This window comes from Oryx dammah, unplaced genomic scaffold, assembly GCF_014754425.2.
Source record: "Oryx dammah isolate SB20612 unplaced genomic scaffold, SCBI_Odam_1.1 HiC_scaffold_25, whole genome shotgun sequence".
In the NCBI taxonomy this organism is placed as follows: Eukaryota; Metazoa; Chordata; class Mammalia; order Artiodactyla; family Bovidae; genus Oryx; species Oryx dammah.
The window spans coordinates 61908193-61920494 of record NW_024070209.1 but is presented as its reverse complement, the minus strand read 5'-3'; the positions used below and the strand labels follow the sequence as shown (position 1 = coordinate 61920494).

General features: G+C 45.8%; 1 long non-coding RNA gene across 1 annotated transcript in view; it reads left to right on the top strand.

Annotated features, from left to right (window-relative positions):
- The window catches only part of LOC120851341, a 119264-nt gene extending 113102 nt beyond the window's left edge, over window positions 1-6162 (top strand). Inside the window, exon 3 of the long non-coding RNA XR_005718288.1 lies at window positions 6071-6162. This is a non-coding gene — a long non-coding RNA (uncharacterized LOC120851341). The remainder of the gene's footprint in view (window positions 1-6070) is intronic.
- Window positions 6163-12302: the final 6140 nt, after the last annotated feature.

Genomic DNA, 12302 nt, shown 5'->3' with positions numbered 1-12302 from the left:
TTTTGCAGCGGGTTGAAACATCAGTGACTAAGACCTGGGAATGGACCCAGAACATTCTCACCTCTCAGCTGCGGGCTCCTGAAAGGGCACGGCCTCATCCCATCCTCCTGTCGTACAGGCTTCCAGCTTCACGTTCTCACGTCCTCATGATCCCAACAGTACGTTACAGAAACCCAACTCAAGTCACTTAAGCCAAAGAGGAACTTTTGGCTCACCTTTGTGACTCAGCTCAGAGCAGCTGACAGAACTGCATAGTGAGAGTGAAAGTGAAGTCGCTCAGTCGTGTCCGACTCTTTGCGACCCCATGGACTGTAGCCTATCAGGCTTTTCCGTCCATGGGATTTTCCAGGCAAGAGTGCTGGAGTGGATTGCCATTTCCTTCTCCAGGGCATCTTCCCCACCCAGGAATCGAACCCGGGTCTCCCATATTGCAGGCAGACGCTTTACTGTCATAAGGAGCTATTAAATAGGAATCTGGGTTTAAGGACCAAAGTTGGCCTCAAGTGTTCCAGGACTGTCTCTCTGTCCACCCGGTTTTCATTTTTGCACATTTTTGCATGTTGACCTAACTCTTGTCTGCCACAGATAAGGGACGGGGTACCATGATCAGCCCAGTCTGGGTTCCATACCTACCAAGGCCATGTGAAATGGGAGGACTATTCCCCAAGGGAGAGATGCGTGCCAGGCAGACCAACACCAGACATCCACTACAAATAGTTATAGCTTGTAACATGCCAGGCACTGTGCTGTTTTACATACATGATCTCATTTGATTACTAAGCTAATTCTACAAGGCAGTTCCTAGGTAAGACATTTGCCTTTCATACAAATGAAAAGGCACAACACAAATTGTAGCTATGTCCTTTCTGCCAGCTCCAGTGCTAGGTTTGGGACACTCAGAAAATATGATCTGGAAATGAAAACACAGTTTCTTTGGAAATAAACACTTCCCTTAGTAAGAGGACGTGTAAACCAATGTTTTTAACTCTGGTTATCTCTGTATCAGTAGCTATGAGGCCAAGACCATAAATATAGTTTAGTCTCTTGTAAATGTTGTTTTATGTTTCCAGTAGTTAATTTAAATCTCTTTACTAAGCTACCACCTCTGTGAATCTACACTGAAGGGAGGTAAGTCTCATCGTGGAAGATCAAAGGGACTCCCTTCCTTGTTCCATCCAGCCAAGAACACACATCCCTGGGGACAGCATGGTAAAGGATGGTCAGATTACATCAGGATGAGGCATGGGGTTCTCTCTGCAGGCAGAGGGTATCTACCATCAGGAGAAGTTTTCATGGATCCTTGGACTCTACTCCTCTCTGTTTTGTATCCATGACCATTTCTTACCTGTATTTCCTCCAAGCAGAAATAGGCTTTGAGACTTGTTCACAACTTTACCACTAAGAGAAAATGGACTATAACAAACTCTGAGTAGCATTGACTGATGTACAGTACCATGTGTAAAATAGATTGCTGGTGAGAAGTTGCTATATAACACAGGGAACCCAGCTTGGCGCTGTGTGATGACCTAGAGGGATGGGATGGGGGGAGGCTCAAGAGGGAGGTGAAAGTGAAGTTGCTCAATTGTGTCTGACTCTTTGAGACCCTATGCTCTATAGCCTACCAGGCTCCTCCGTCCATGGGATTTTCCAGGCAAGAATACTGGAGTGGGTTGCCATTTCCTTCTCCAGGAGATCGTCCCAACCTCGGGATTGATCCTGGTTCTCCTGTATTGTAGGCAGATGCTTTACCATCTGAGCCACCAGGGAAGAGGGAGGTGATGTATGTACAATCTGGGTGATTTGAGTTGTTACATGGCAGAAACCAACACAACATTGTAAAGCAATTTTCCTCCAAGAATTGACTCATTGGAAAAAGACTCTGATGTTGGGAGGGATTGGGGGCAGGAGGAGAAGGGGACGACAGAGGAGGAGATGGCTGGATGGCATCACTGACTCTGTGGACGTGAGTTTGAGTGAACTCCGGGAGTTTGTGATGGACAGGGAGGCCTGGCGTGCTGCAGTTCATGGGGTTGAAAGAGTCGGACATGACTGAGCGACTGAACTGAACTGAACTGATGGCAGAAACCAACACAACATTGTAAAGCAATTTTCCTCCAATTAAAAAATAAATTTAAAAAGGATTAAAAATAATAGACGCTGGTGGCCGTCTGCCCAAGTGATCCTATGTTCCACCGGGGTGTGGCTCTTCAGGTGCCAAGATTCTCTAGGGCTAAGAATAGCCTCTCCAGTGTTTCTACTAGTTCACAACTTCATGCAGTTGCAGGCACAGCCTCTTAGGCTTGCCATCACATCCTGACTCCTATCACAGTGGCTGGTACAATAGGTGCCCAATAAATGACTGTTGAATAGATGAATTCCATTCTCAAGTGATGCCTCAGGTAATGATTGAAATTAGTTGGTGACAATGAGCCAAGATCACTGTGCTGGCCACTGTAGTTATAAGCAGAGGGGACCATCTTTCTTAGTTTCAAGGACCCAAGTTTGTCAAAGACACACACCCCTGTTCAGTCCCGAGGGTCCTACTACTTTGGTTTCCATTAATGCAAATGCCAACTCTTTGGGTAAGTATTTTCATAAATTCTCTAATATTCTGCTATGTATTTGTTTAGTATAAACATACCGTTCACATACTTCAAATCTAGGGCAAATAACATTCAACTGAAGCCAAATGACCAGAATTCATCAGTTCTATTTCCACTAGCAAGAGCCAGTATTTACTGAGCACTTACTATGTGCCTGATGCTTTTAGGCATCATCTCATTTAACTTCAAGAAAATACTATGTAAATGGTGCTATAAACACCTCCATTTTACCTATGAGTAATGTGAGGATTGAAAACCCATGGACAGAGGAGCCTGATGGGCTATAAGGTCGCAACCATAAAGTCTCAAAGAGTCGGACACAACTGAGTGACTGAACACACAAACACACGATGTGGAGATTCCAGGGGATGAGCACCTAGTTCAGCGCCACAGGGTCACATGATAACTCTTGTGAACAAAGCTGTGATCCATCCGACTTCCATGCTGGTGTTCTCTGCAGCAAATCACTCTGAAGCCTTGCAAGTCATTGAGCCTCACCTTTGTCTTCCTTCTAATAGGTATACAAATCATTCATCTCATGGGATAAATATTATGTTGTGTCATTGTGTAAACTGTGTCGATGCTTCATTCATCAACAAACTTTACCAAACACCTGCTCTGTGCCATTCACCCAATGATGAATGAGTATGTCCTTGCTCTCAGAAGGCTCACAATCTTATGAGTATTTCCACTGCTTAATGAGACTCAAGGCTGTATCTATACTCACCTGAAGAGTCATCATTTCCTCATGACACCCCTGTTCTTCTGGAAGAAAGGCAAAGGTAAAATTTAAGACTAACGGTCAGACGATTCCTACAAATAGTGGAGTAAGAGAGTGGTTAATCAGTTCACACAGCTCCTTGCTTTCCTGGCCACATGGCCCTCTGTAAATTACCCGACCTCTTTACAGCTCAGCTTTCTTATCTTCAATGAGGGTGATGGGGGTAACGTTTAATAATAAGTGTAAAGAGTTAAGTTCAATGCCTGGCACGTAGCAGACAGGCAGCGGGAAGAGCAATGCTGGCCGCAGTGAGGACGAGTGTATGAGCACGTGAAAGGGTGGCCATTCCCTAGAGGGAGGACAGACCCTTAGGAAAGGGGGGAGGAGACCACCCCTTCCTCAGAGAATAGGCACGGTGCCTTTGGAACCAAGCATCAGTGCCTTTAGACAGCTTTCACTTACAAAAGGTAACCAGAGGAAAAAGGGTCAAATCCACACTGAAAACTATAGTTTGTTTGCAGGTAAAGAATATCAGGTTATTTGTGTTAAACTTTCAAATTCAGCATCTCATTAGATCCTCAAAACACCCTCTATGCCCCTCCAGGCACACAGGAAGAAAATAAATATGATGCCCAATTTACAGATGGTGAAGTCGAGGTTCATGACGTGCAGCCATTTGTTTGAGGCCGCATTGTTAGGAGTAGTATAACTGAACTAACACCCAGTGCTCAGTCCAAGGTTCAACACCATCTCCCCAAGCAAATCTTTGTGGAGAAAATGGAAAAAAATGTGGACACACATCTGAGTCTCTTTAGAAGCTTTAAAACTGGATTCCTGGGCCCTCCTGAGACTGTCTAAATAAGAATCGATATGTATAGGAGGGAATTCCCTGGTGGCTCAGTTGGTAAAGAGACCGCCTGCAATGCAGGAGACCCAGGTTCAATTCCTGTGTTGGGAAGATCCCCTGGAGAATGGAATGGCTACCCACTCCAGTATCCTTGCCAAGAGAATTCCATGGTCAAGGGAACCTGGCAGGCTAGAGTCCATGGAGTCACAAAGAGTCGGACACGACTGAGCAAATAACACTTTCAAGGAAGCTTCCTCAGGGAAACTGGTGCAGTTGGGCTGGCAGGGTGGACTAGGGTCTGGAAGCCAGTCACAGAAACAGTAATGCTGTGTTTGTGACCATAAGAGGCTTTGGAGGCACATGCCAGCCCCAGGCATGTCCAGCTGCATTGGCCAGGACAATCGCGGTAGATCACAGCTGGGGTTATACCCCTCAATAATGCAGCCACTACTCTTGCCCTGCCCTATCCACCCTCCAGCTGTGACCAGCATCAGCATGCCTCCCTCCCACCAGGCACCCCCTAATGATCCACATGCTCAAATCCAGCTTAAACCCTCCTGACTGCTTAAACCCTGGACTGACTGACAAACGTTGCCTGATTCCACTGTTTTATCCACCTTTCTCTGTTCCTTGCAAGCCTTCCTAGAACTGCAGAGATCCCCTCCTACCACAGGGCTTTTGCACAAGCTGTCCCTGCTATCTGCAATGCCCAGGGCTCCCACTTCACTGCCCCATCCCTTCTGATCTCAGCATCATCTCGTTAGGGAAGTTGTCCTCAATCCCATCTAAGGCAGAGTCCTCTATTACCTGTTTTCTTAGGACCAGTTTCTTTGCCTCAGGAGTTCTCATCACTGATTACAGTTGTGTATGAGGAGTGTGGCCAATTTTCTTTAGGTCTATCTCCCTTCTGACCGGCCACAGAGAGAGGCGATCTGTCTCTGTTGTCTGCCCTGCTCATCAATGTCTTAGAGCTTGGCACTCAGTGAGCATGTATGGAATTGTGGAATTGTGTTGCATGATACACAGAACAGAACAGGCCAGGAGCCTGATGCCTCTACCTCTCCATCTCCAGGAGGCGGGACATCTGAAAGAGACCCACGTGACTGTGACGATGGAGCCGTCTTGTCGTTAGTGCCCTGTCCAAGTGCAAAGTCACTAGGTTTTATTGCCAAGTAACATGCATAGCAGACACTCCCGGCTTTGTGTTGCTCCTAGCCCTGACCCTGACCCTGAGGGACTCCTGCAGTCTACTTCATCTCTGTTTGGTTTGAATTTTTATGAGGTGAATTATTTTTATAATCAGAAAAGGCCATAAAGAGAATTTTTAAGTCTGCCAGAACTGGAGAAGACTCTAGGGCTACATTAGTATTGTCTCTAAAAAATTCATAATTTGCAAGGCACTGTGATGCATTTAATGTATGTCTTTAATCGAAAGTATTTAGAGAAGCCCTAGAAATTTAATTGATGGTTTTTCTGGGCATGCTGAAGTAAGAAAAAGAGATTATGTTATGGTTCAAATGTCCTCAGTGAACCCCACACAACTTGTTAATTTTAAGGGATGGAGCAGAGAATGTGAGAGGTGGACTAGTAAATTAAGAGCAAACTCTCAGAGAAGGGCAATTGCTGTCTGTCTGACTGATGGCACCTCCTGAGATGAGCACATGGAGCAAAAACAGGAACCTAGATCTCTGTGCCAGGTGTTACCAGCCCTTTGCCCCACAAGCCCCTCCTTCCAGGGGCCCCCTCCACTTCATCCTTCCCTGGCCTTTGCCTTACCCCAAACCCTGCTCCACAGAAAGGGAGGCCAGGGGTTGAGTGAGATTATTTGATTCTGCAAATCCCTACTTACTTTTTGAAGCCTGAAGATTTAGTAGATGTTTCTGTGTGGCTCTGTTAAAGGATGAAATGACTGCATTTGAATTTCACTCACTGGAAATGATTCCCCCGCTCTCCCTGCAGTGACCCTGCGTTCTGGCTCACTCTTGGCTTCTTACTGGTAAGAATTTCTTTGATTACTCGATTAGTATAAAGAAATATCAGAAAACTGTTAAAGAATCCATGCTTTGGGTTGGGTCTAGAGGTCACGGCAACACTGAGAGTGATGATTCTCTACCCTAGGTGGACACTGGAATCACCCAGGGAGTGTTTATTTCCAGGAATCTTGGAATCCACTCCAGACTAGTCAAAGAGCAGTGTCTGGGCAGTGGTGATTTTAATGTTCTCCAGTGGGGGGCCTAATGTACAGCCAGGGCTGAGAACTACTGACTGAATGGGCAGAGCTTCCAAAGCTATGAACTCCAGCTGCCCCAGGAAATGCAGCCCTGGGCAAAGCAGGAAGAACTCAAAGTGTCGTAGATGGCAGCCCCAGCGGACAGCACAGGTTGTAACTATCCAGTCTCTGCCTGTGTGGCCCCTCCTTGCTTCACTCCACCCTCCACTCACACTTCAATCCCTGCACTTGAGCCAAGAGGCCTCAGGAAGCCTCTCATCAAGCCGCCCACACGCTAATGAGAAAACATCCGCCATCCACCAAGGCAATAACCTTTTGTTCCCATCACAGAGCAAAGAAGAACCTCCCCAAGGAGACTTCAAATCAGGAATTTTATTTTCTCGTTTGAAAGTTGTGCAGTTGAGCCTCATGCATTTTCATTTCCCTATCTTCCAATCTGGGTAATTTGTGCTCCTGGCTGAACCTTCGGGTATTTTCTCAGCCTGGTGGATGTGGCTGACTTTATCCCTGGGGTGTCGTTCTAGAGGAGGAGTTCCTCATATTCCCAGAAACAAAGAAATCCAAAAAAGAAAAAAAAAAAAAAAGGGTGAAAATGGAGCCTACAAGCTGTGACATCAGTCTACAACTGGCCTCTATGAAGCCTGGCCCTTAATGAGCTTGGGATCCCAGAGGACTTCTTCAAGCCTGATAATGCTCTCTCATAAAACTTTTCGAAGCCATGGTGATCACTGGGGACTCCAAGTCAAATGGTAACACAATTTAATTAAGTGGGTGCATGAACTTTCTAAGATGTTTGTAGATTTTGGTGTGTACATGCATTTTTCTGAGGAGACAGTCTCAAACTCTCAAACAGGCAAGTGACCCCACAAAATTTAAGAATTAGCAATTTCATGATTCCTCCCTCTTTCCAAAGGACCCAAATGCAGATGTTCACTTGAGGGACCAATGCTGAAACTTTTCCACACCCTTGGCTTCCTCCTTCACTCCTTTAGCCTCCAGCAGCTCCGACAGTATGTCTCAGCATGTGAATTCCTGATCTAAAGAAAGGAAATCTAAGGTCACAGACCTCCCAGAAGCAAAAGGTCAAGGGGACAAAGTGACCCAGCTCTAAGGTTCCAGCAGTCCTTCAAAATAAAGAACTGGCATGGGTTCTCAGGTGGCCCAGAATGTTCCCAGCAAGTATTGTCGGAGACAAATGTGCCTCCTGAGGGCTGGGTTAGTTAGAGAGAATAAGCTCCCTCTCTTCTGCACGTATATGTGATTATTTTTTCCCATGAATTCTTAAAAAAGCTTGAGAATGTGGTCATCTGTCACTGTCAGGCTTTCCCTGCATTGAAGGGGACATTAAAGAGCAGAGCAAGAGAGAGCTGGAGCCCCTACCCTGGTAGACACTTCGCTCCCTCACCTTGGCCAAGTCTCAGATCCTGTTTTGTGATATTGTTCAGTCGCCAAGTCTTGTCCAACTCTTTGCCACCCCATGGACTGCAGCATGCCAGGCTTCCCTGCCCTTCACCACTTCCTGGAGTTTGCTCAAACTCATGTCCATTGAGTCGGTGATGCCATCTCATCCTCTGTTGCCCCCTTCTCCTCCTGCCTTCAATCTTTGCCAGCATCAGGGTCTTTTGCAAAGAGTCACCTCTTTGCATCAGGTGGCCAAAGTTTTGGTGCTTCAGTGTCAGTCCTTCCAATGAATATTTAGGACTAATTTCCTCTATGATTGACTAGTTTAATCTTCTTACTTTCCAAGGGACTCTCAACAGTCTTCTCCAGCACAATTTGAAAGCATCAGTTCTTCAGCACTCACTCTTCTTTATGGTCCAACTCTCACATCCGTACATGGCTGATGGAAAAACCATAGCTTTAACTATATGGACCTTTGTCAACAAAGTGATATCTCTGCTTTTTAATACACTGCCTAGGTTTGTCATAGCTTTTCTTCCAAGGAGCAAACATCTTTTAATTTCATGACTACAGTCACCGTCTGCAGTGATGTTGGAGCCCAAGAAAAAATCACCTTGTGTGATAGGGATGGGGTTCTGTGATGGGGGAGTGATTAATGATGCCTGTCCCTTGGGGAGGCAGTGTAGGACTCCGGAAATAAGTTTTGTACAGGGGAGGGGCACCATGAGTATGGATGAGGGCTTGGTGGGTAGGGGACACATGGGGAACTGACATCTAGTGACTGCCTACTATGTGCCAGGCCTGTGTTAGATCCTTGACCCATGATATTGTCTGGTGAACAACTGCAGGGCACGCTCAAACGAGTGAGCCACCAGAGCACAGAGCAGCGCTGGACAAAGTCCTCAGCCCGAAGGCACCTTCTCGTGAGAGGGGCAAAGTAAATCTTTATATTGCTGGTAACAGTGACTACAAGTCCTGCCCCAGTGTCCCTCTGTTTCTGCTCTAGCAGCAGTGTCCGGTAGAACCTGCTGTGATGATGAAAATGTCCTACATCCACACCGTGCAATGCTGTTGCCGTGAGCCACGGCACTTGACTCATGGTTGTGGGGCGCTTGAAATGCGGCTAGACTGACTGAAGGACTGAATTGGAGTTTTTAACTAATTTAGATTTATTGTCGTTAATTTTCTTAAAAATATTTATTGGAGTATAGTTGCTTTACAATGTTGTGCTTGTATTATACAGCAAAGTGAACCAGTTATACGTACACATATATCCCTTCTTTTTTGGATTTCCTTCCCATTTAGGTTGCCACAGAGCACTAAGTACAGTTCCCTGTGCTAGACAGTGTGTTCTCACTAGTTATCTATTTTATACACAGTGTCAATAGTGTACAAATGTCAACCCCAATCTCCCAATTCATCTGACCCCCCCATTATCCCTTTGGTATCCCTATATTTGCTCTCTATGTCTGTGTCTCTATATCTGTTTTGTAAATAAGATTACCTATACCAATTTTTTCAGAATCCACATATATGTATTAGTATACAGAATTTTTTTTCTTTCTGACTTACTTCATTCTCTGTGACATTCTCTAGGTCTATTCATGTCTCTACAAATGACCTCGTCTCATTCCTTTTTAATGGCTGAGTAATATTCCATTGCGTGTATGCACCACATCTTTATCCATTCCCCTGGTGTCAGACACTTAGGTTGTTTCCATAGCCACTCAGAATCAGTGGCTACCAGTACTGAAGGGCAAAGTTCTGGAGTAGCCCTGATTTTTAGCTGGGCACATGGTCAACTAAAATAAAGACTTTGCTTCATAGCCTCTCTTGCAGGCGTGGGATCACATTTTGGCCAATAGATACGAAGGAACATGATACAGGCGACTTCCAGGTTATGCCTGAGAAAGCAGCCCTTCCCCTGGCTCTCAGCTCCTTTTTGCTGGAACGTAGCCATGTGCCATCTGGAACTGGGCGATGAAGACAATACCTTAGGGATAGAAGAGCAATCAGATGCAAGGACTCTGCAGTGTCCAGATCAGACATCTCCGTGTGGAGAAGCTAAAATTCTGTTTCTTTCAGCTACTGTTGTTGTGGATCTCTGACATCGAGCCACACTGGTACCCTATCCTATTCACTATGCTGTCCTCCTCTCTCTTATAGAGATTGTGGGGAGCAGATGTCCAAGTTATAACTTTGATCATGTGTTTGCAAAGCGTCTCTCAGATCATTATGCAGCTTAAGGGTAGAACCCTAAAGGTAGAGGCCTCCGCTTAGCAAAGCACCTTGGGGGAGCTGGTAGACATGCAAAGGTAGATATGAGTTTAGTGGGGAGCAAGCGATGGAGAGCTAGGTGCTGTGCATGAGAAAGAAATTTGAATCTGGAGAAGACTGGCCTGTACAAAGGGAGGAAGGCCTGCAGAGGGGAGAAGGGAGGACCTGGGAAGTGGCACCTAGATATAGATAATACAGGGAATTCTACTCAGTGCTCTGTGGTGACTTAAATGGGAAGGACGTCTAAACAGAGGGGATATATGTAAACATACAGCTGATTCACTTTGCTGGGCAGCAGAAACGAACACAACACTGTAAAGCAGCTATACTCCAATAATTAAAAAAAAAAAAAGATGGGTCTAAGGCCAGCAGGAAATTCCCCAGGTGACAGTAGCTGATGGGCTTTCACATCCTGAGATTTGTTGTTCCTGTTGTTCTTGTCACCTCTCCATTGCTCCAAATGCTGCTGCATACCACAGCCTCCTGTTGGCGGTGCTTGGGCGAAAATGTAGAAATTAAGGTCAGCATGGGACTGAACAGTGAGGAGAACGGAGGACTTCCAGGAAGCAAGACATGTGGTCGTTCAAGAGTGCAGTGGAAGCAAGAAGTCTGGAAAAGAGGTGACGGGGAGGCAAGCAAGCTCCTTGCGAGTCCCCTGAGACATTTTAGGGAGGGGCACACCGGCTTTCACCGCATATGGGATGGGGGTCCTTGTCACGCTGCTTCAGTGCCAGGGAAAAGTGAAGACCCCAGGAGTTTGCATAGCCTGCGATGGCCAGGCAGCTGGCACTGGTTTTGCAGTTCCCCGAGGTGCTATCCTTTGTCCATGGCCAGCTCCCAACAACCTGACAGTCACGCAAGGAAGAGAAACAAATGTCTCCTTCATGCTTGCTCTGCACTGGCCTAGATGAAAGGAGATTTGCTCGTCTTAAATCTAGAGCACACAATCATTGGGAGAAGTGAGAAAATCTGTAATTGGTCAGAAGGCCAAGATGAATGGTGAGCCTGGTGTTTGGAGACACAGGGAGCAGGAGCCTGGGGATTCAGGGAGCAGGAGCCTGGGGATTCTGGGTTTGAGCTGGGGCAGAGCCTTGTATCTTAACTGACTTCCGAGGCAGAGGATGTAACACTTGCAGAAAAGTGTTTGCAGTTGTTACTGCTAATAGTAACACTTGTGTTCTACATCCAAATATACTCTGTTGACACTTGCTCAAACGATAGAGTTTTAGGAGCTGTACCTGGGGTGATAGAAAGGTGATAGGCGTTTCTATGGTAACCTTCCCGAATATGGTCCTATTGTTATATTTAGTCAGGTCAAAGCATAGACTGAAGGTTGGGATCCACTAGGAGAAAAACATTTGGGAATAATAATCACTGACGTTTATGGCCTATGTTTATTGTTCTATGTGCCAATATTATGCTAAGTACTCTATATTCTATATATTCTTCACAAGTCTATGATGACATTAACAGATAAGGGAACTGAGACTAAAACAGAATAATAACCGATACAAAGTCACACAGCAGTTAAATGGTCTGGCAGGGCTTTGAACCCAGGCCAGCTGCCAGCTTCCATCCACACACTCAGTCACAGTAATTTCCTACCTCTTTGCTCTGTGGGTGTTGTCCTTGGGCGCTGGGCACACACAACCCTTCAGAACCATTCAGGGCCCTCCCATGGGCACAGAACCTAGAGCAGATAGAACCTCAGATAGCATTAAAACCTCGGATGGCAGATATCCTGGGGTAAAAGCTTAGTTACTAGTCACATCATAAAAACCATCAGTTCAGTTCAGTCGCTCAGTCTTGTCTGACTCTTTGTGACCCCATGAATCATAGCACGCCAGGCCTCCCTGTACATCACCAACTCCCGGAGTTCACTCAGACTCACGTCCATCGAGTCGGTGATGCCATCCAGCCATCTCATCCTCTGTCGTCCCCTTCTCCTCCTGCCCCCAGTCCCTCCCAGCATCAGAGTCTTTTCCAATGAGTCAACTCTTCACATGAGGTAGCCAAAGTACTGGAGTTTCAGCTTTAGCATCATTCCTTCCAAAGAAATCCCAGGGCTGATCTCCTATAAAAACCATAAAAGCAGAATATTTCCAAAGCATTTTTTTTTTTTTGACATCTCAAGCAATTTGGATTCCGGGCAAACAAGAATTTTTTTGTAATTTGAACAACAAATGCTCATTTTCAACTTTAAATTTACTGAACATGTAGCTC